The sequence below is a fragment of the Bos grunniens genome, chromosome 5, assembly GCF_055505025.1.
Source record: "Bos grunniens cultivar Pamir isolate PY7600 chromosome 5, Bosgru_T2T1.0, whole genome shotgun sequence".
Lineage (NCBI taxonomy): Eukaryota > Metazoa > Chordata > Mammalia > Artiodactyla > Bovidae > Bos > Bos grunniens.
This window is the reverse complement of record NC_141169.1, coordinates 96,758,894-96,776,351: the sequence shown is the minus strand read 5'-3', so window position 1 is coordinate 96,776,351 and position 17,458 is coordinate 96,758,894. Positions and strand designations below refer to the sequence as shown.

Sequence of the window (17,458 nt, the reverse complement as noted above, 5' to 3'; positions counted from 1 at the left end):
CTTTGCTAAGGATAAAATGCCACCTCCCTCAACAATGGATGATTCTCAGCAGAGCCTCAGATGCCTTCAAGTAAGCATCATAATGTTCGAGGGAAGAGAAGAAATGGAAGAACTTGTGGCATGATGGACGCACATTCTCTGGAAAAGAACTGATAGTATGCTATGCTTGGAATTAGCCTTTCCCATTTTTAAAGGGGGGTTTCATAAGTTTCCATATAACTTCAGCCTCTCGTCAACCCTGGGAGATGTTGCAGGCAGCTGTAAGCATCCTCCATTGTTCACACATGGTAGCAGCAGCCCAGAGCCTAGTCGGAGGTCCCGCTGCTGGTGACAGGCAGCACCAGGGCTAGACCCTCAGTGCCGCTCACCCTTCCTCTAGTGCCCTGCCCGACTCAGCACACTGTTCTTCCCCCTGAAGGGACTGGAATATACAATTTCTTGGTTTGATTTGGTTGGCTTGGCTTTTTTGGTTTGTTTGTTTTGTTTTGTTCTTGCTTCCATTCCTGTTTTGACTTTGTTCACTTTCTTTCCCTTCCTTCCGACTTTCACTTCTCTCTCCCTCCCCACAACCCCTACGCTCTCAGATGCTGCCTCACTGGCCAGCCAACCTCCCATCTTTAGAGCCAACATTTGAAGCCTGCAGATTACAGAGCCGTGTCCTCAAGCTGCCTGTTGCTCCTTCTCTTGGTTAGATGATTATTTTTTAATGGAGGAGGGGTGTTAGAGAGGAAGAAGAAAGAGGTGAATAATTACTGGAATGAACAGCGATTGGTGCTCACCTAACAATGTCACTGAGACCTCAAATCATCTCAGTCTAACTCTTCAGGTTTATGATGGACAAAGTTAGGGGTCAAAACCCCAGGGTTAGATGCTTCCATTATTTTGAGATAGCTGACTGGTCAACATCTTGTTGTTCAGTTGCTAAGTTCTGTCCAACTCTTTGTGACCCCATAGACTGCAGCACACCAGACTTCCCTGTCCTTTACCATCTCCTGGAGTTTCCTCAAACTCACACTCATTGAGTCAATGATGCCATCCAACCATCTCATCCTCTGTCACCTCCTTCTGCTTTTGCCCTCAATCTTGGCATATAATAATCAAAAAGACTCTAAACAGAGATCTCGAGTGAGAATCCCCCTCGCTGACTGCTAACTTGTGAATGAGAGACACCAAGGAGGGGGCAGGATGTGCTGGGAGCTGTCAGTCTGGCCTCTTACTGGCATTAAATTCACACAAAGCACAAATGAGCAGTGAAGAGAAAGCAAGGAGAATCAGAGGGCTATGTTGTCATTCTACTCAGAGGGAAAAGTGTTCTGAAATTGTGGAAGGGAAGGTCCCACTCTGGGCCTCTCTTTATTCCACAACAAAACTGGGCAACTCTCACCATGACACACTCTTCCACTGAGCTCACTCGGGGAGGCAGCGACTTAGACCTCCAGTGCTTCTCCCATAATAAAGATTTTACCAGCTGCATGGAACGTTGCTGTGGAATCCAGCTATGGCTGTCAGGCTAATAAGAGAGAAGATTCCCTGTTGTGAATCGAGTAAATAAACATGCCTAGGAAACACCATGGCAGCAGATAACACTGAGAAGAGAAATGAGAATTGGTACTATTTTTAGTGCTAGCATTCTGATTCTAATTGTACTTGAAGAGCAACTAGCATGAACAATATAAAGGCAAAGTTAATTTCAGATCCTGAGCTTGCCGCACCATTCTTGGATGATTTGAAACTCAATGTGATCTACAGTCATTTTTCAGCTATGAGACAAGGAAACTCGGAGATGGCTAAGTAGCTGCTGGGAGGCTCATGGGTAAATGGGAGTTGAGTATATCTCATATCATGTATATATCATGAGTATATCTCATCTCATTCTCCCTTATATGCTAACATTTCCTGAAGACTTCTAATGTGCTAGGTAACACATCAATTGCTCTCATGAGAATCATCTCATTTAATTATTACAACAACCTGTGTGGTGGGTACTGTTATTGCTTCCATCAGATAGGAGCCATACAGCTTGCAAGGACAGAGGTAAACTTTGAACCCAGTCCTCTGACTCTAGAGCCAAATCATTGCACTATTGTAGGTAAAGAAAGGAGATGGGACTTCCCTGGTGTCCAATGGTTTAAAATCCACCTGCCAATGTAGGGGACATTGGTTTGATCCCTGGTCAGGGAAGATTCCACCTGCTCAGGGGCAATTAAGCCCACATATCCAACTTTAGAGTCTATGTGCCATGACTAAGACCTGAGGCAGTAAAAAATAAATAAATACATATTTTTTAAAAAGAAAGGAGATAACTCATCCTTCTACTTTCTGTCCTTTGGTGAGAAAAAGAATCACGTCCCACTACCAGCACTGACCTGCATGTGTGTGCATGCTCGGTCGCTTCAGTTGGGTCTGACTCTTTGTGACACTATGGACTGTAGCCCACCAGGCTCCTCTGTCCATGGGAATCTCCAGGCAAGAATACTGGAGTGGGTTGCCAGTGGTCTCCTCTAGGGGATCTTCCCTAGCCATGGATCGAACTCACATCTCTTATATCTCCTGCATTGGAAGGGGGATTCTTTACCACTAGTGCCACCTGACTTGCACACCCATCACTAGTGACAGCACCTATGGTTGCTGCCCCAGTGATGCAGAAAAAAAATGGCAGTATGCCTTCCCAACACAGCTGGAGCACCACTCCCCATGGATCTGCACAGGGGGGACCCTCTCCCCAACTCAGTCCAAGCCTCATCACAGAGCTACTCTTATCTCTCTTCCCAGATCAGAACCCTTAGAAGCAGACACTCAGGTCCAGCTTTGAATCACTGCTCTCTTACCATCATCCAGGGAAGCAGAATGGAAGGCAGTCACTTCCACGACTCAACATCACTCAGTGTCTCCTTTCTTTTCCTGCCACGGAGCTACAAAGTAGCCAGGTTCAGACTCACTAAATGCATATATGAAAACAACTTTCATTCCTATACACTGTACCAAATGCTGAGCTTACAAGATCGGTGAAGTGAGGAACAAATTTGTCCCACATTATGTGATGCTCTGAGTAGTAAAGTACTAGGTGTACATGTGCATGGCAATATCTACAGGTGGAGCTCATTGTTAAACACTGCAGGTCTTTCAGACTAAAGAAAGATGAAAATCAAACCAAGTTGCAAGGATAGGATTAAGAGAAGAAATCCCCATTAACTGGAAAACATAGCATGCCTGCTAACTGACCACAGGGTCCAGAGATATGGTGGTCAGTTCAGTTGCTCAGTTGTGTCTGACTCCTTGAAACACCATAGACTACAGCATGCCAGGCTTCCCTGTCCATCACCAACTCCCAGAGCTTGCGCAGACTCATAACAATCAAGTTTGTGATCATGATGTGGTGGTACTGATGTCATTTCCAAGTTTATGGAAATATTTCTTAGAGAATGCTTTATCAGTTCAGTTCAGTCGCTCAGTCGTGTCCGACTCTTTGCGGTCCCATGAATCGCCGCATGCCAGGCCTCCCTGTCCATCACCAGCTCCCGGAGTTCACTCAGACTCATGTCCATCGACTCAGTGATGCCATCCAGCCATCTCATCCTCTGTCATCCCCTTCTCCTCATGCCCCCAATCCCTCCCAGCATCAGAGTCTTTTCCAATGAGTCAACTCTTCGCATCAGGTGGCCAAAGCATTAGAGTTTCAGCTTTAGCATCATTCCTTCCAAAGAAATCCCAGGGCTCATCTCCTGCAGAATGGACGGGTTGGATCTCCTTGCAGTCCAAGGGACTCTCAAGAGTCTTCTCCAACACCACAGTTCAATAGCATCAATTCTTCGGCGCTCAGCCTTCTTCACTGTCCAACTCTCACATCCATACATGACCACTGGAAAAACCATAGCCTTGACTAGATGGACCTTTGTTGGCAAAGTAATGTTTCTGCTTTTCAATATGCTATCTATGTTGGTCATAACTTTCCTTCCAAGGAGTAAGCATCTTTTAATTTAATGGCTGCATTCACCATCTGCAGAGATTTTGGAGCCCCAAAAAATAAAGTCTGACACTGTTTCCACTGTTTCTTCATCTATTTCCCATGAAGTGGTGGGACCAGATGCCATGATCTTCGTTTTCTGAATATTGAGCTTTAAGCCAACTTTTTCACTCTCCGCTTTCACTTTCATCAAGAGGCTTTTGAGTTCCTCTTCACTTTCTGCCATAAGGGTGGTGTCATCTGCATATCTGAGGTTATTGATATTTCTCCCAGCAATCTTGATTCCAGCTTGTGCTTCTTCCAGTCCAGTGTTTCTCATGATGTACTCTGCATATAAGTTAAATAAACAGGGTGACAATATACAGCCTTGATGTACTCCTTTTCCTATTTGGAACCAGTCTATTGTCCCATGTCCAGTTCTAACTGTTGCTTCCTGACCTGCATATAGGTTTCTCAAGAGGCAGGTCAGGTGGTCTGGTATTCCCATCTCTTTCAGAATTTTCCACAGTTTATTGTGATCCACACAGTCAAAGGCTTTGGCATAGTCAATAAAGCAGAAACAGATGTTTTCCTGGAACTCTCTTGCTTTTTCCATGATCCAGCGGATGTTGGCAATTTGATCTCTGGTTCCTCTGCCTTTTCTAAAACCAGCTTGAACATCAGGAAGTTCACGGTTCACATATTGCTGAAGCCTGGCTTGGAGAATTTTGAGCATTACTTTACTAGCATGTGAGATGAGTGCAATTGTGTGGTAGTTTGAACATTCTTTGGCATTGCCTTTCTTTGGGATTGGAATGAAAACTGACCTTTTCCAGTCCTGTGGCCACTGCTGAGTTTTCCAAATTTGCTGGCATATTGAGTGCAGCACTTTCACAGCATCATCTTTTAGGACTTGAAATAGCTCAACTGGAATTCCATCACCTCCACTAGCTTTGTTCGTAGTGATGTTTTCTAAGGCTCCCTTGACTTCACATTCCAGGATGTCTGGCTCTAGGTCAGTGATCACATTATCATGATTATCTTGGTCGTGAAGCTCTTTTTTGTACAGTTCTTCTGTGTATTCTTGCCACCTCTTCTTAATATCTTCTGCTTCTGTTAGGTCCATACCATTTCTGTCCTTTATCGAGGCCATCTTTGCATGAAATGTTCCTTTGGTATCTCTAATTTTCTTGAAGAGATCTCTAGTCTTTCCCATTCTGTTGTTTCCCTCTATTTCTTTGCATTGATCACTGAGGAAGGCTTTCTTATCTCTCCTTGGTATTCTTTGGAACTCTGCCTTCAGATGCTTGTATCTTTCCTTTTCTCCTTTGCTTTTTGCTTCTCTTCTTTTCACAGCTATTTGTAAGGCCTCCCCAGACAGCCATTTTGCTTTTTTGCATTTCTTTTCCATGGGGATGGTCTTAATTCCTGTCTCTTGTACAATGTCACAAACTTCATTCCCTAGTTCATCAGGCATTTTATCTATCAGATCTAGTCCCTTAAATCTATTTCTCACTTCCACTGTATAACCATAAGGAATTTGATTTAGGTCATACCTGAATGGTCTAGTGGTTTTGCCAACTTTATTCAATTTAAATCTGAATTTGGCAATAAGGAGTTCATGATCTGAGCCACAGTCAGCTCCCAGTCTTGTTTTTGTTGACTGTATGGAGCTTCTCCATCTTTGGCTGCAAACAACATAATCAATCTGTTTTCGTTGTTGACCATCTGGTGATGTCCGTGTGTAGAGTCTTCTCTTGTGTTGTTGGAAGAGGGTGTTTGCTATGACCAGTGCATTTTCTTGGCAAAACTCTATTAGTCTTTGCCCTGCTTCATTCCATATTCCAAGGCCAAATTTGCCTGTTACTCCAGGTGTTTCTTGACTTTCTACTTTTGCATTCCAGTCCCCTGTAATGAAACGGACATCTTTTTTGGGTGTTAGTTCTAAAAGGTCTTGTAGGTCTTCGTAGAACCGTTCAACTTCAGCTTCTTCAGCGTTACTAGTTGGGGCATAGACTTGGATTACTGTGATATTGAATGGTTTGCCTTGGAAACAAACAGAGATCATTCTGTCGTTTTTGAGATTGCATCCAAGTACTGCATTATGGAGTCTTTTGTTTACCATGATGGCTACTCCATTTCTTCTGAGAGATTCCTGTCTGCAGTAGTAGATATAATGATCATGTGAGTTAAATTCACCCGTTCCAGTCCATTTGAGTTTGCTGATTCCTAGAATGTCAACATTCATTCTTGCCTGACCACTTCCAATTTGCCTTGATTCACGGACCTGACATTCCAGGTTCCTATGCAATATTGCTCTTTACAGCATTGGACCTTACTTCTATCATCAGTCACATCCACATTGTTTTTGCTTTGGTTCCATCCCTTTATTCTTTCTGGAGTTATTTCTCCACTGATCTCCAGTAGCATATTGGGCACCTACTGACCTGGGGAGTTCCTCTTTCAGTATCCTATCATTTTGCATTTCCATACTGTTCATGAGGTTCTCAAGGCAAGAATACTGAGGTGATTTGCCATTCCCTTCTCCAGTGGACCACATTCTGTCACATCTCTCCACCATGACCTGCCTGTCTTGGGTGGCCCCACAGGCATGGCTTAGTTTCATTGAGTTAGACAAGGCTGTGGTCCTAGTGTGATTAGATTGACTAGTTTTCTGTGAGTATGGTTTTAGTATGTCTGCCCTCTGATGCCCTCTTGCAATACCTACTGTCTTACTTGGTTTTCTCTTACCTTGGGCGTGGGGTATCTCTTCATGGCTGCTCCAGCAAAGCGCAGCCACTGCTCCTTACTTTGGACGAGGGGTATCTTCTCACCGCTGCCCTTCCTGAAATTCAACGTGGAATAGCTCCTCTAGGCCCTCCTGTGCCCGAGCAGCCACCACTCCTTGGACGTGGGGTTGCTCCTCCCAGCCACCATCCCTGGCCTCGGGTGTGGGACAGCTCCTCCCGGCCGCCGCCCCTGACCTCAGACACAGGGTAGCTCTTCTCGGCCGTTCCTGCGCCGTCGCAGCCTGGCACTCTCCGCCACTGCCCCTGACCTCAGACGTTGGGTAACTCCTCTCGGCCACACCTAAGTGCTCTGGTCGCAGCCGCCCGCGCCTAAGTGCGCCGGTCGCGGGAGTTAATGGGACAATAGTTTTGTCTTTAAGGAAGAGTCTTGTACAGATAACTTGGCTAGAATACATTTGTATCATTTTAAGAGTTTTTTGCTTCCCTGGTGGCTCAGATAGTAAAGAATCTGCCTGCAATGCAGGAGACCCCGGTTTGATTCCTCAGTCAGGAAGAGTCCCTGGAGAAGAAAATGGCTACCACTCCAGTATTCTTGCCAGGAGAATCCCATGGAAAGAGGAGTCTGACAGGCTACAGTCCAAGGGGTCACAAAGAGTCAAACGTGACTGAGTGACTAACACTTTCATGTTCAAGAGTTTTTCAGTTCCAAATGAGACAAGAGCCAACTCAAACTAGCTTGGATAAAAAGGGCCCTTGTTAGTTAAGTAACAGGCCTAGAGCTGGCTTATGGCACAGACTAGCCCAAGAGCCAAGCTCCATCACCAGAGCCTGTTCTCTCGTCACACTGCATTCCTCCTTCCTTCATATTGCTTTCCTTGTTGGTGTCCATTTGGTGGCAGAAAGGATGATCAGCACTTTGTGGAATCCTACACTCTGTGGAGCTGGAGGAGAGTTTGAAGGATAAATGTTCTGGGCTCCACTCTGATTGACCTGACTTGTTTCAAGGACTCATTCTTGATCACATTCCTATGAATTTGAGTGTGTCCTTTGGCCAAGTTGAATCACATGCCTGCCTTCCATAATGGCTGTGAGAGGAAGAGAACAGAAATTCAAGGAATTATTTCCAAAAGAAGGGGAAAAGAAGGCCTATGATCAACAGATGTCCTCTATAGCCATAACACAGAAGTCCTTGTGTTCTTTTATTAAAAGTATTCAGTGTCAACACATAAAACACTTGACTGTGAGTATGCTTAAGTTTCCCCCCACAAGTAGCATCTCGTTACTGTTGTTCAGTTGCTCAGTCAGGTCCGAGTCTTTGGGACCCCAAGGACTGCAGCACACCAAGCTCCCTTGTCCTTTGCTATCTCCAAGAGTTTGCTCAAATTCATGTCCATTGAGTCTGTGATGCCATGCAACCATCTCATCCTCTGCCTCTCCCTTCTCATTTTGCCCTCAATCTTTCCCAGCATCAGGGTTTCTTCCAATGAGTTGGCTCTTTGGATCAGGTGGCCAAAGTATTGGAGCTTTAACTTCGGCAACAGTCCTTCCAATGAATATTCAGAGTTGATTTCCTTTAAGATTAACTGGTTTGATCTCTTTGCAGTAGATTAAATGTAGCATTTTAGATGGACCTAAAATATTGGCACATATTTTAAAGCTTTAGCTTCCCATTGGTATGAACATGATTGCAAAGCTTATACAGGTCTAAAATTAAAATCAAAGATCAAGTCCAAAAAATCTTGTATTTCTATCTCAGATTGACCTCTGAGTCATAAAATGTTATCCTGATAAATTCAAGTAAACTTTCTATACTATTTTTCCACTAGGTATTGTGCAAGGGGATTGGTTTGGGGGGAGAAGACAGGGAAAGATTTTATGGTTGCTCAGTAACCAGAGAACAATTACCTGGAAGCATTTAGCCCATATCCTATTAGAAGCAAGGACCACTGTTTGGTATGGTTCTATGAACATGGTCGAGAAGAGCTGACTTACCCATATTTGCCTGTTCTTTGCTAGATCAAAAGACATTTTTTGTTTATAAAGAGGGGGAGTTGGACTGTCACTGTAGATGATATAGTGAACAACAAAAATAGAGCAAAGAGGGAAAAACAGAGAGTGTGATCCTTAACACCACCCCCCCCCCATGCCTTTATTTGTATCAATATTCCTGTGGGTAGCTCACTCTCCTTCTGCCTCAGGCAGGAGAACTACTTAGAAAGTAGAATTGGTTATGCTATCCCTGCAAATCTCTGCTGCTGCTTGTCTATTTTTTGTTTTTAATTTTTTTAAAAAGGCAGTGGTAAGAGAACCAAGGAATAAGAGAATATACTCATTTCTTACTGGCCCTTGGCCTTTCTTAAGTCCATGTTTTGTTTTGTTTTGTTTTGTTTGATCCCATCCATGGCAGCTGTTTTCAGTCGCCCAACTGAGTCTGAATTTTAAGGAAACGTGCTATCCTCTTCCTATTCAGTTTAGGATAATTGTTGCCCAGGCAAATCATTATAATTAAATTCAATTTAAAAGTGAGAACCCACCTGCAACCATATGTTAAATCTGCCTTTGGGTAAAGAAGTTGGTATTGTCACTTTGTATTTAAAGTAAAGTTGGGTAATGATAAGATTCTCAGTGGTGATGGTTAAAGAGATTTGCTTCTTTTTTAAATGATTAATTGCAATTCACCTGTATCTGAAAGGATATTACTTGATTCTTAGGAAAACATTTTCATTAAACAGAACTACCATTGAGCAGGCTTCTATCAAGTGGATTTGGTATTGATGCAGAAAAATAAATTGAAATAAGATGCTTTCATTAGATATGTGAAATGAAACTGAAACATAGGAGGCTCCTATATAAAACATGCAGTATCGTTTGGCTGCCCAGTGTCCTTTCCATTTCCTAAGAGTGTTCTGAAATTCTTCTGAAAAAAACATTTCTCATTCAGAGTTTGGAAGAATTAGATCCTCCCAAACTAAGAGCTAGGTTTCCCTGGTGGCTCAGAGGTTAAAGTGTCTGCCTGCAATGCGGGAGACCTGGATTCGATCCCTGGGTCAGGAAGATCCCCTAGAGAAGGAAATGGCAACCCACTCCAGTATTCTTGCCTGGAGAATCCCATGGACGGAGGAGTCTGGTGGGCTACAGTCCACGGGGTCACAAAGAGTTGGACACGACTGACTGAGCGACTTAACTTAAACCAAGAGCTGGTGTTACTTAAGCCAGTCAGATTAAGCCAATCATCCTAACCCCATTCCTCTGGCCATTGTAACCTGACTAGGAATCAGAGTCAGTAAGATGCTATGTTGGAACTTATGGGAAGAAAAGAATTCCTCTCTCTTCTTCAAGAGTTACTTAAAGAGATATTTTTCTCTAGAATGTATAGTTTAAAGATGCAAGATTTACAACTGTGATGCCATTTTGCAAGCTGGGAGGAAAACCCAGAGTGGTTAGGGCCCTCTAAACATGAAGCTTTTACCTAGGAAGGCAGAGCAATGTGATTGCCTTGGTGACATCATTGAAGCCATTAGACCAAGCTTGTGCTACCTCTGATTTCTCAGCCATGTGAACCCACCTTTATGCTTCATTTAATTTAGGTTGACTTTTCTGTCATTTGCACCCATGAGAATCCTGGAGGAGTGAGGCAAAAGTCAGACGACCTCCAATCTGTGATAGGGTAGAAAAAATGCCAGTGCCAGTGCCTGGGACAGTGCATTAGAGCAGGAGTTCCTGGGTCTGGGTAATCATCTGAATCACCAGGAAACTTAGCAAAAATACATGTGATGGGCTTCCCTGGGGGTCTGGTGGTTAAGAATCTGCCTGCCAATGCAGGGGAACACAAGTTTGGCCCCTGGTCCTGGAAGATTTCAAATGCTGTGGAGCAACAAAGCCCATGTGCCACAGCTACTGAGCCACTCACAGAACTACTGGAGCCCCCACACCCTAGAGCCCTTACTCTGCAACAAGAGAAGCTACCGCAATAAGAAGCCCATGCATTGAAATTATAGTAGCCCCCACTTGCCACAGCTTCATTGCACAGCAATGAACACTCAGTGCAGCCAAAAATTAATTAAATAAATAAATCTTTTTTTTTAATTTTATTTTATTTTTAAACTTTACAATATTGTATTAGTTTTGCCAAATATCGAAATGAATCCGCCACAGGTATACCCGCGTTCCCCATCCTGAACCCTCCTCCCTCCTCCCCCCCCCCCACCCTCCCTCTGGGTCGTCCCAGTGCACCAACCCCAAGCATCCAGTATTGTGCATCGAACCTGGACTGGCGACTCGTTTCATACATGATATTATACATGTTTCAATGCTATTCTCCCAAATCTCCCCACCCTCTCCCTCTCCCACAGAGTCCATAAGAATGATCTATACATCGGTGTCTCTTTTGCTGTCTTGTACACAGGGTTATTGTTACCATCTTTCTAAATTCCATATATATGTGTTAGTATACTGTATTGGTGTTTTTCTTTCTGGCTTACTTCACTCTGTATAATAGGTTCCAGTTTTATCCATCTCATTAGAACTGATTCAAATGTATTCTTTTTAATGGCTGAGTAATACTCCATTGTGTATATGTACCACAGCTTTCTTATCCATTCATCTGCTGATGGGCATCTAGGTTGCTTCCATGTCCTGGCTGTTATAAACAGTGCTGCGATGAACATTGGGGTACACGTGTCTCTTTCCCTTCTGGTTTCCTCAGTGTGTATGCCCAGCAGTGGGATTGCTGGATCATAAGGCAGTTCTATTTCCAGTTTTTTAAGGAATCTCCACACTGTTCTCCATAGTGGCTGTACTAGTTTGCTAAATAAATCTTTTTAAAAAATATGCATGAAAACTTGAAGATCAATGATTTTAGGAAATTAGTTTTTAAAAATAAGTGAATTGCTAAAGAGAACTAAGATAAACATAATTAATGAACTGTGTCTAAAAGAGGAAGGAGAGAACGATGGAAGATATGGACAAATTTTCATTCTCTTATTCAACTAATATCTATTTAAAGTCATTTAATGGCAAAGTACGGTGATAGAACTTGATAGAGATGATTACAAAGCTGTGTGAGAAAAATACGTCCGCACAAAGAATTTTTTTTAATGCAATAGGAAAGCTAAACATGTATGCTCCAAAGTCCACTGCAATTCAGTACAAGGCAAATGCTGAGAAGTTATTTCTATAGTCTTTAGCAGCTTACCAAGCATATTCACACTCATTATATCATTTGATTCTCACAACAACTCTTTGAGATAGGCAGTGGCACTTCCGTATCTGGCATAAAGAAACTGAGACTCAGAGCACACAAAGATAAATATAAATGAATGTCGCAGTGGCATTATTTGAAAGAGAAGAAAACTAGAAACTGCATAAATAGCCAGGAATAGAGGAGAGGCTAAGTACATTATGTCTCTCCGTACAAGGGACTGGTAGGCAGCTGGTAAAGATAATAAGACAGGGCTTCCTTGGTGGCTCAGTTATAAAGAATCTGCCTGCCAATGCATAAGACATGGGTTTGATCCCTGATCTGGTAAGATCCCATATGCTGTGGAGCAACTAAGCCTGTGTGTCACAGCTATTGAGCCTGTGCTCTAGAGCCCAGAAACCACAACTACTGAGGCAATGAGCTGCAACTACTGAAGCCTGAGTGCCCTAGAGCCTGAGTTCAGCAGCAGGAGAAGCCCTCGCATCACAACTAAAGAGTAGGCCCTAGTCACTGCAACTAGAGAAAACCCCTCAAAAGTAGTGAAGACCTAGCACAGCTAATAAATAAATTCAGAAAATAATTAAAATTATTTTTTAAAAAAGAAATATCTTTTAAAAATGTTAATAAAAATGAATTATCATTAAGGATCTGAAGCAAACTTTTTTATCACAAAAAAATGTTTTAATCTTCTCATATACTCTGTTCACTTATTCAATAACTATTTATAACTTGGCAAGTATTCTGGAAGGAACCAAGGACATAACAGTCAGTGATAAAACCACTGCTGACTAATAATATTAAAAATATACGACATGTGTCCAGTGTACATGCCAAGTGAGTTACAACAGTTTTTTGCTTACAGAGGTGATGAGAGCTGCCTGGGCTATTCCAGCTGAGAAGTGAAATAGTGGACTTCTTAGTTGTAATTCTTGTCTGGAGAATTCCATGGACAGAGGAGCCTGGGGGGCCCCAGTCCATGGGGTCACAAAGTGTCAGGCACAACTGAACGACTCACATACTAGCTGTAATAGGCAACATTCAAATCTGGTTTGGTTGTCTCTAGAGCCCGAGTTCTTAACCACAGAGCTATCGGGCTCTTCTGGCAGACAATGTTTGTTAAAGTACAAGTGTGACAAATGAAATAGTAAGTAAATCTAAGGCACCCAAACTTGCAGGTGGTCAGAGGAGACCATCATGGCCACGACATTTTAGCTGAATAAGAGTTAGCTAAGGAAAGCTGGAGTAATTGAGGAGATTGTGCAGAGAAGTAGAGGAAAAGTAGGGGCAAGATGCAGAGAAACTAAAAAACAAACAACAACACACCGCCACCCCCACACACGCACACACAAAGACAAAACAAAATTTGCATGGCTAAAATCAAGTGGTGGGAGGATGGAGAAAGGGCAAATTGTAAGATGCAAGCTTACTGATGAGCTTTATTAATAACACAGAGCTGGATCTAACTGCAAAGGCTCGTAATCCTACCACCGAAACACAGATTTCCTATGTTTGAAGAAAATTCTTAACAGAAGTAGAAATGAGGAGTGGAAAATCTTACTTATATAGAGTAGATTTTTAAATATTTGTTACAATTTGTAATATTGTTTAAGACTCGTACAATGAGAGAAACTGAGGCTCAGGTAAGTTGAGTAACTTGTTGAAAGTCATATGGTGACAGAATCAAAAGCCTTCTTACACATCCCTAATGTTCTTTTCAATAAATGACAATGAATTCAAAAGAAAGTTAGGAAAGTGAACTTTCCTGGTAGTCCAGTGGTTAAGACTTCGCCTTCCAATGCAGGAGGCGTGAGTTTGACCCATGGTCAGGGAACTAAGATCTCACATGCCACACAGTATGGTCAAAAAAAAAAAAAAAGGTTAGAAAGGGAAGACTGGGGTTTGGGAAAGACTGTGTTAAGGAAGAGGTATTTGGTGTCATACCTCAAAGGACAGAAAAAATTTAAAAGGCGGAGATAACGAGAAAACATTTTTGGCAAAGAGACTCTTAAGTGCAGGGGCAGGTTCCAGGTTATTTAGATCAACTATATAAGTATACATATAGCATGAGTATAAGGTGATTCAGAGATGTTACAGGGCCCGAGAGCTTTATAAACACTGTATGGGGTTTGGGAATTGGAAATAATTAATAATACATTAATAGCCTTCAGAGAAGCCAGATGAGATTAAGCCATCTTAGTTTGAGGATGGACAATGACTAGCTGTGATTTCCAGAGTAAGTAGTTACTTCCCAAAAATATGATTCAAAATTTATCTGGGTTTATTTGCAGGGAAACTTGTGTTCAGCCCAGTTAAAAAATGATGTTTCACCTGTATAGCGTTTAAAAGAATCTTTGGTGCTCTGAAAACTGAGAAGCATCCTGACATTATCCTTCTCATCAGTTATTTAGCAACAATCTTAGCTGTTCTGGGATGCTTATTTCCAGAGCATTCTGGCCCATAATAGTAACCTCTCGCCTACACTATGTAATATATTAAGGAAAGATAAATCGTAGGTCTAAGGGTTGTTTGGGAGCAGGATGTCACAGTCTACCAGCACTGTTTACTAATTGGATTTAAGATTTGTACTTGGTTTTGATGCAGCCAGGCAAGTTTGACAATTAAGTGGTCCTGAAATCTGGAAGTCGGCTTTGCTTCTCTTTTCCTGGCTCTCAAGAGCTTCCTCCCCTCCCCAGGTTGGGTGGGAGTGTACAGACAGAAGTCTCAGATGAGCACCCAGCTCATGGACACACTGCTCATCATCTTTGTCTTCTCCTGCCTCTTATTCTCAGGTTTCCCTGGTGGCTCAGCAGTGAAGAATCCACCTGCAATGCAGGAGCCGCAGGAGATGTGGGTTCTATCCCTGGGTCAGGAAGATCCCTTGGAGGAGGCCTTGGCAAGCCACTCCAGTATTCTTGCCTGGAGAATGCTATAGACAGAGGAGCCTGGCTGGCTACAGTCTATAAGGTCATGAAGAACTGGACATGACTGAAGTGACTTAGCACCCACACACACGCCAGAGTAACCTGGGTTCTGGTCTACAGGATAGACAAGGACAAGAGACTGAAGGCAGAAATGGAAAAACTGGGTAAAAAATTAAAAAGAAGGAAACGTTAAAAATCAGCTGGTTGACCACCAAAAACTAGAAAATAGGCAAGAAGAGAAATTGAAGAATAACAACAGATGTGCTGTGCTGTGCTTAGTTCCTCAGTCGTGTCCAACTCTTTGCGAGCCCATGGACTGCAGCCTGCTGGGCTCCTCTGTCCATGAGGATTCTCCAAGCAAGAATACTGGAGTGGGTTGCCATGCCCTCCACCAGGGGATCTTCCCAACCCAGGGATTGAACCCAGGTCTCCCGCAAAGATGGCTTGAATGAAATCCTTGTTTGCAATTGGCGTTTGTTTTACTGCTCAAGTGGGAATCTTCAAGTCCATATTTGATGGTAGAATGGTGACATGGGTCTCCTCCGACTCTGCTTTCCTTCATCTGAGGACTACCTCAAGGGAGTCTGTTGGAGGCTGACACCATAGACTGTTCCGCCATCTTCCTGTGTATTCTCTGCACCATGTCATTGGACAGAACATCCAGAAAATCTCAGCCTTGCCCTTTCACAAGCTGCCACCAAGCACACAGGTGGATTTCTTGGCCCTCTGCCTCCTTCTGGCAAGTTCTTTAGAAATCTAGAAGAACCCTATAATTCCCATTCTTTTTAGACATTCAAATCAGACTGGCAACTATTTTATAGCAAGAATCATAGGCAGCCTTAGCAAATAGCCACTTTCTAGTTTTGAGTTATTTCTAGATGCTTTGGATATGATTCCAATGAGAATGGCATCCAACAAACAAGATGATGCTTTTAGTTTCAGATTATTTTTTTTTAACTAGTGTGTTGATTAGATAAATTCAGGTAATGTTTGTGTAATGAGAAACAAAATCTTGTTTTGCTCATATAAATAATTCCTGTAGGAATGACTCTCGAGTATGTGCTGTCTGCTATGCATCATGGAAGTTGACTCTCCATGAGCATTTAGAAATCCAGAAGAAAACCGTAGCTTCTGTAACTTTTAATTGGAACTGTTTATTGTGGTTTTTTCCCAAGCCAAATATATGACCTGCAATCAGTAAAGAGGCCAAAATTTTAGCTATTTCATCTACAAGAAGAAATCTGTTTTGTTTTAATATATTTCTAGGTACATGTTTTTAGTCATCTGAGCATAAGGGTGAACAGTGCCCACAAAGGAGTAATGTTTTAACCATTATTGTTTTAACTATTATTTTATTTATTTATTATTATTTTATTATATTAAACCATAATGTTTTAACTATTATTTTACCAAGCATGCATGCTAAGTCACTTCAGTTGTGTTCACTCTTTGCAACCCTATGGACTGTAGCCCTCCAAGCTCTTCTGTCCATGGGATTCTCCAGGCAAGAACACTGGAGTGGATTGCCATGCCTTTCTCCAGGGGATCTTCCAGACCCAGGAACTGAACCCATGTCTCTTATGTCTCCTGCATTGGCAAGCAGGTTCTTTACCACTAGCACCACCTGGGAAGCCCATTATTTTTACCATGCCTGCTCAGATTGTAGAGTTGTCCTATTATAGGAATTGAGAAGCGTGAGGGGAAAGGGATGACTCATATGAGTATTAAAGATGACAATCCTCAGCAGTTCCCTTCATACCCCAGTACAATCTATTGGATTCTTGGGAAGGCATTCTTAGTCCTCCCTGGAGGCATTTCATAGTTATACGTGGTCAATCTTGGGCTTCCTTTTAGTTACAATGGCCTTCAGTTCCTACCATGTTTCCTGTAGGTGCCATTCTTATACCATGATCTTCCTCTCCTTTCTGAGAAAATTTTGTAGGGCTTTATATTTAAGTTTCAGTTCAGTTCAGTTCAGTCATTCAGTCCTGTCCAACTCTTTTAGACCCCATGAATTGCAGCATGCCAGGCCGTCCTGTCCGTCACCGACACCCGGAGTTCACTCAAACTCACGTCCATTGAGTCGGTGATGCCATCCAGCCATCTCATCCTCTGTCATCCCCTTCTCGTCCTGCCCCCAATCCCTCCCAGCATGAGAGTCTTTTCCAATGAGTCAACATTTTTGACGGGTCATGGTAGAGAGAGGTCTGACAGAATGTGGCCCACTGGAGAAGGGAATGGCAAACCACCTCAGTATTCTTGCATTGAGAACCCCATGAACAGTATGAAAAGGCAAAATGATAGGATACTGAAAGAGGAACTCCCCAGGTCAGTAGGTGCCCAATATGCTACCGGAGATGAGTGGAGAAATAACTCCAGAAAGAATGAAGGGATGCAGCCAAAGTAAAAACAATACCCAGTTGTGGATGTGACTGATGATAGAAGCAAGGTCCCATGCTGTAAAAAGCAATATTGCACAGGAACCTGGAATGTCAGGTCCATGAATCAAGGCAAATTGGAAGTGGTCAAACAGGAGATGGCAAGAGTGAATGTTGACATTCTAGCAATCAGCGAACAAAAATGGACTGGAATTGGTGAATTTAACTCACATGACCAGTATATCTACTACTCTGGGCAGGAATCC

The 17,458-nt window shown here is 42.8% G+C and overlaps 1 pseudogene; it reads left to right on the top strand.

The window, feature by feature from the left end:
* Positions 1-15,603, top strand: part of LOC147372651 (calcium load-activated calcium channel-like) — a 36,000-nt pseudogene extending 20,397 nt beyond the window's left edge.
* The last annotated feature ends 1,855 nt before the right edge of the window (positions 15,604-17,458 follow it).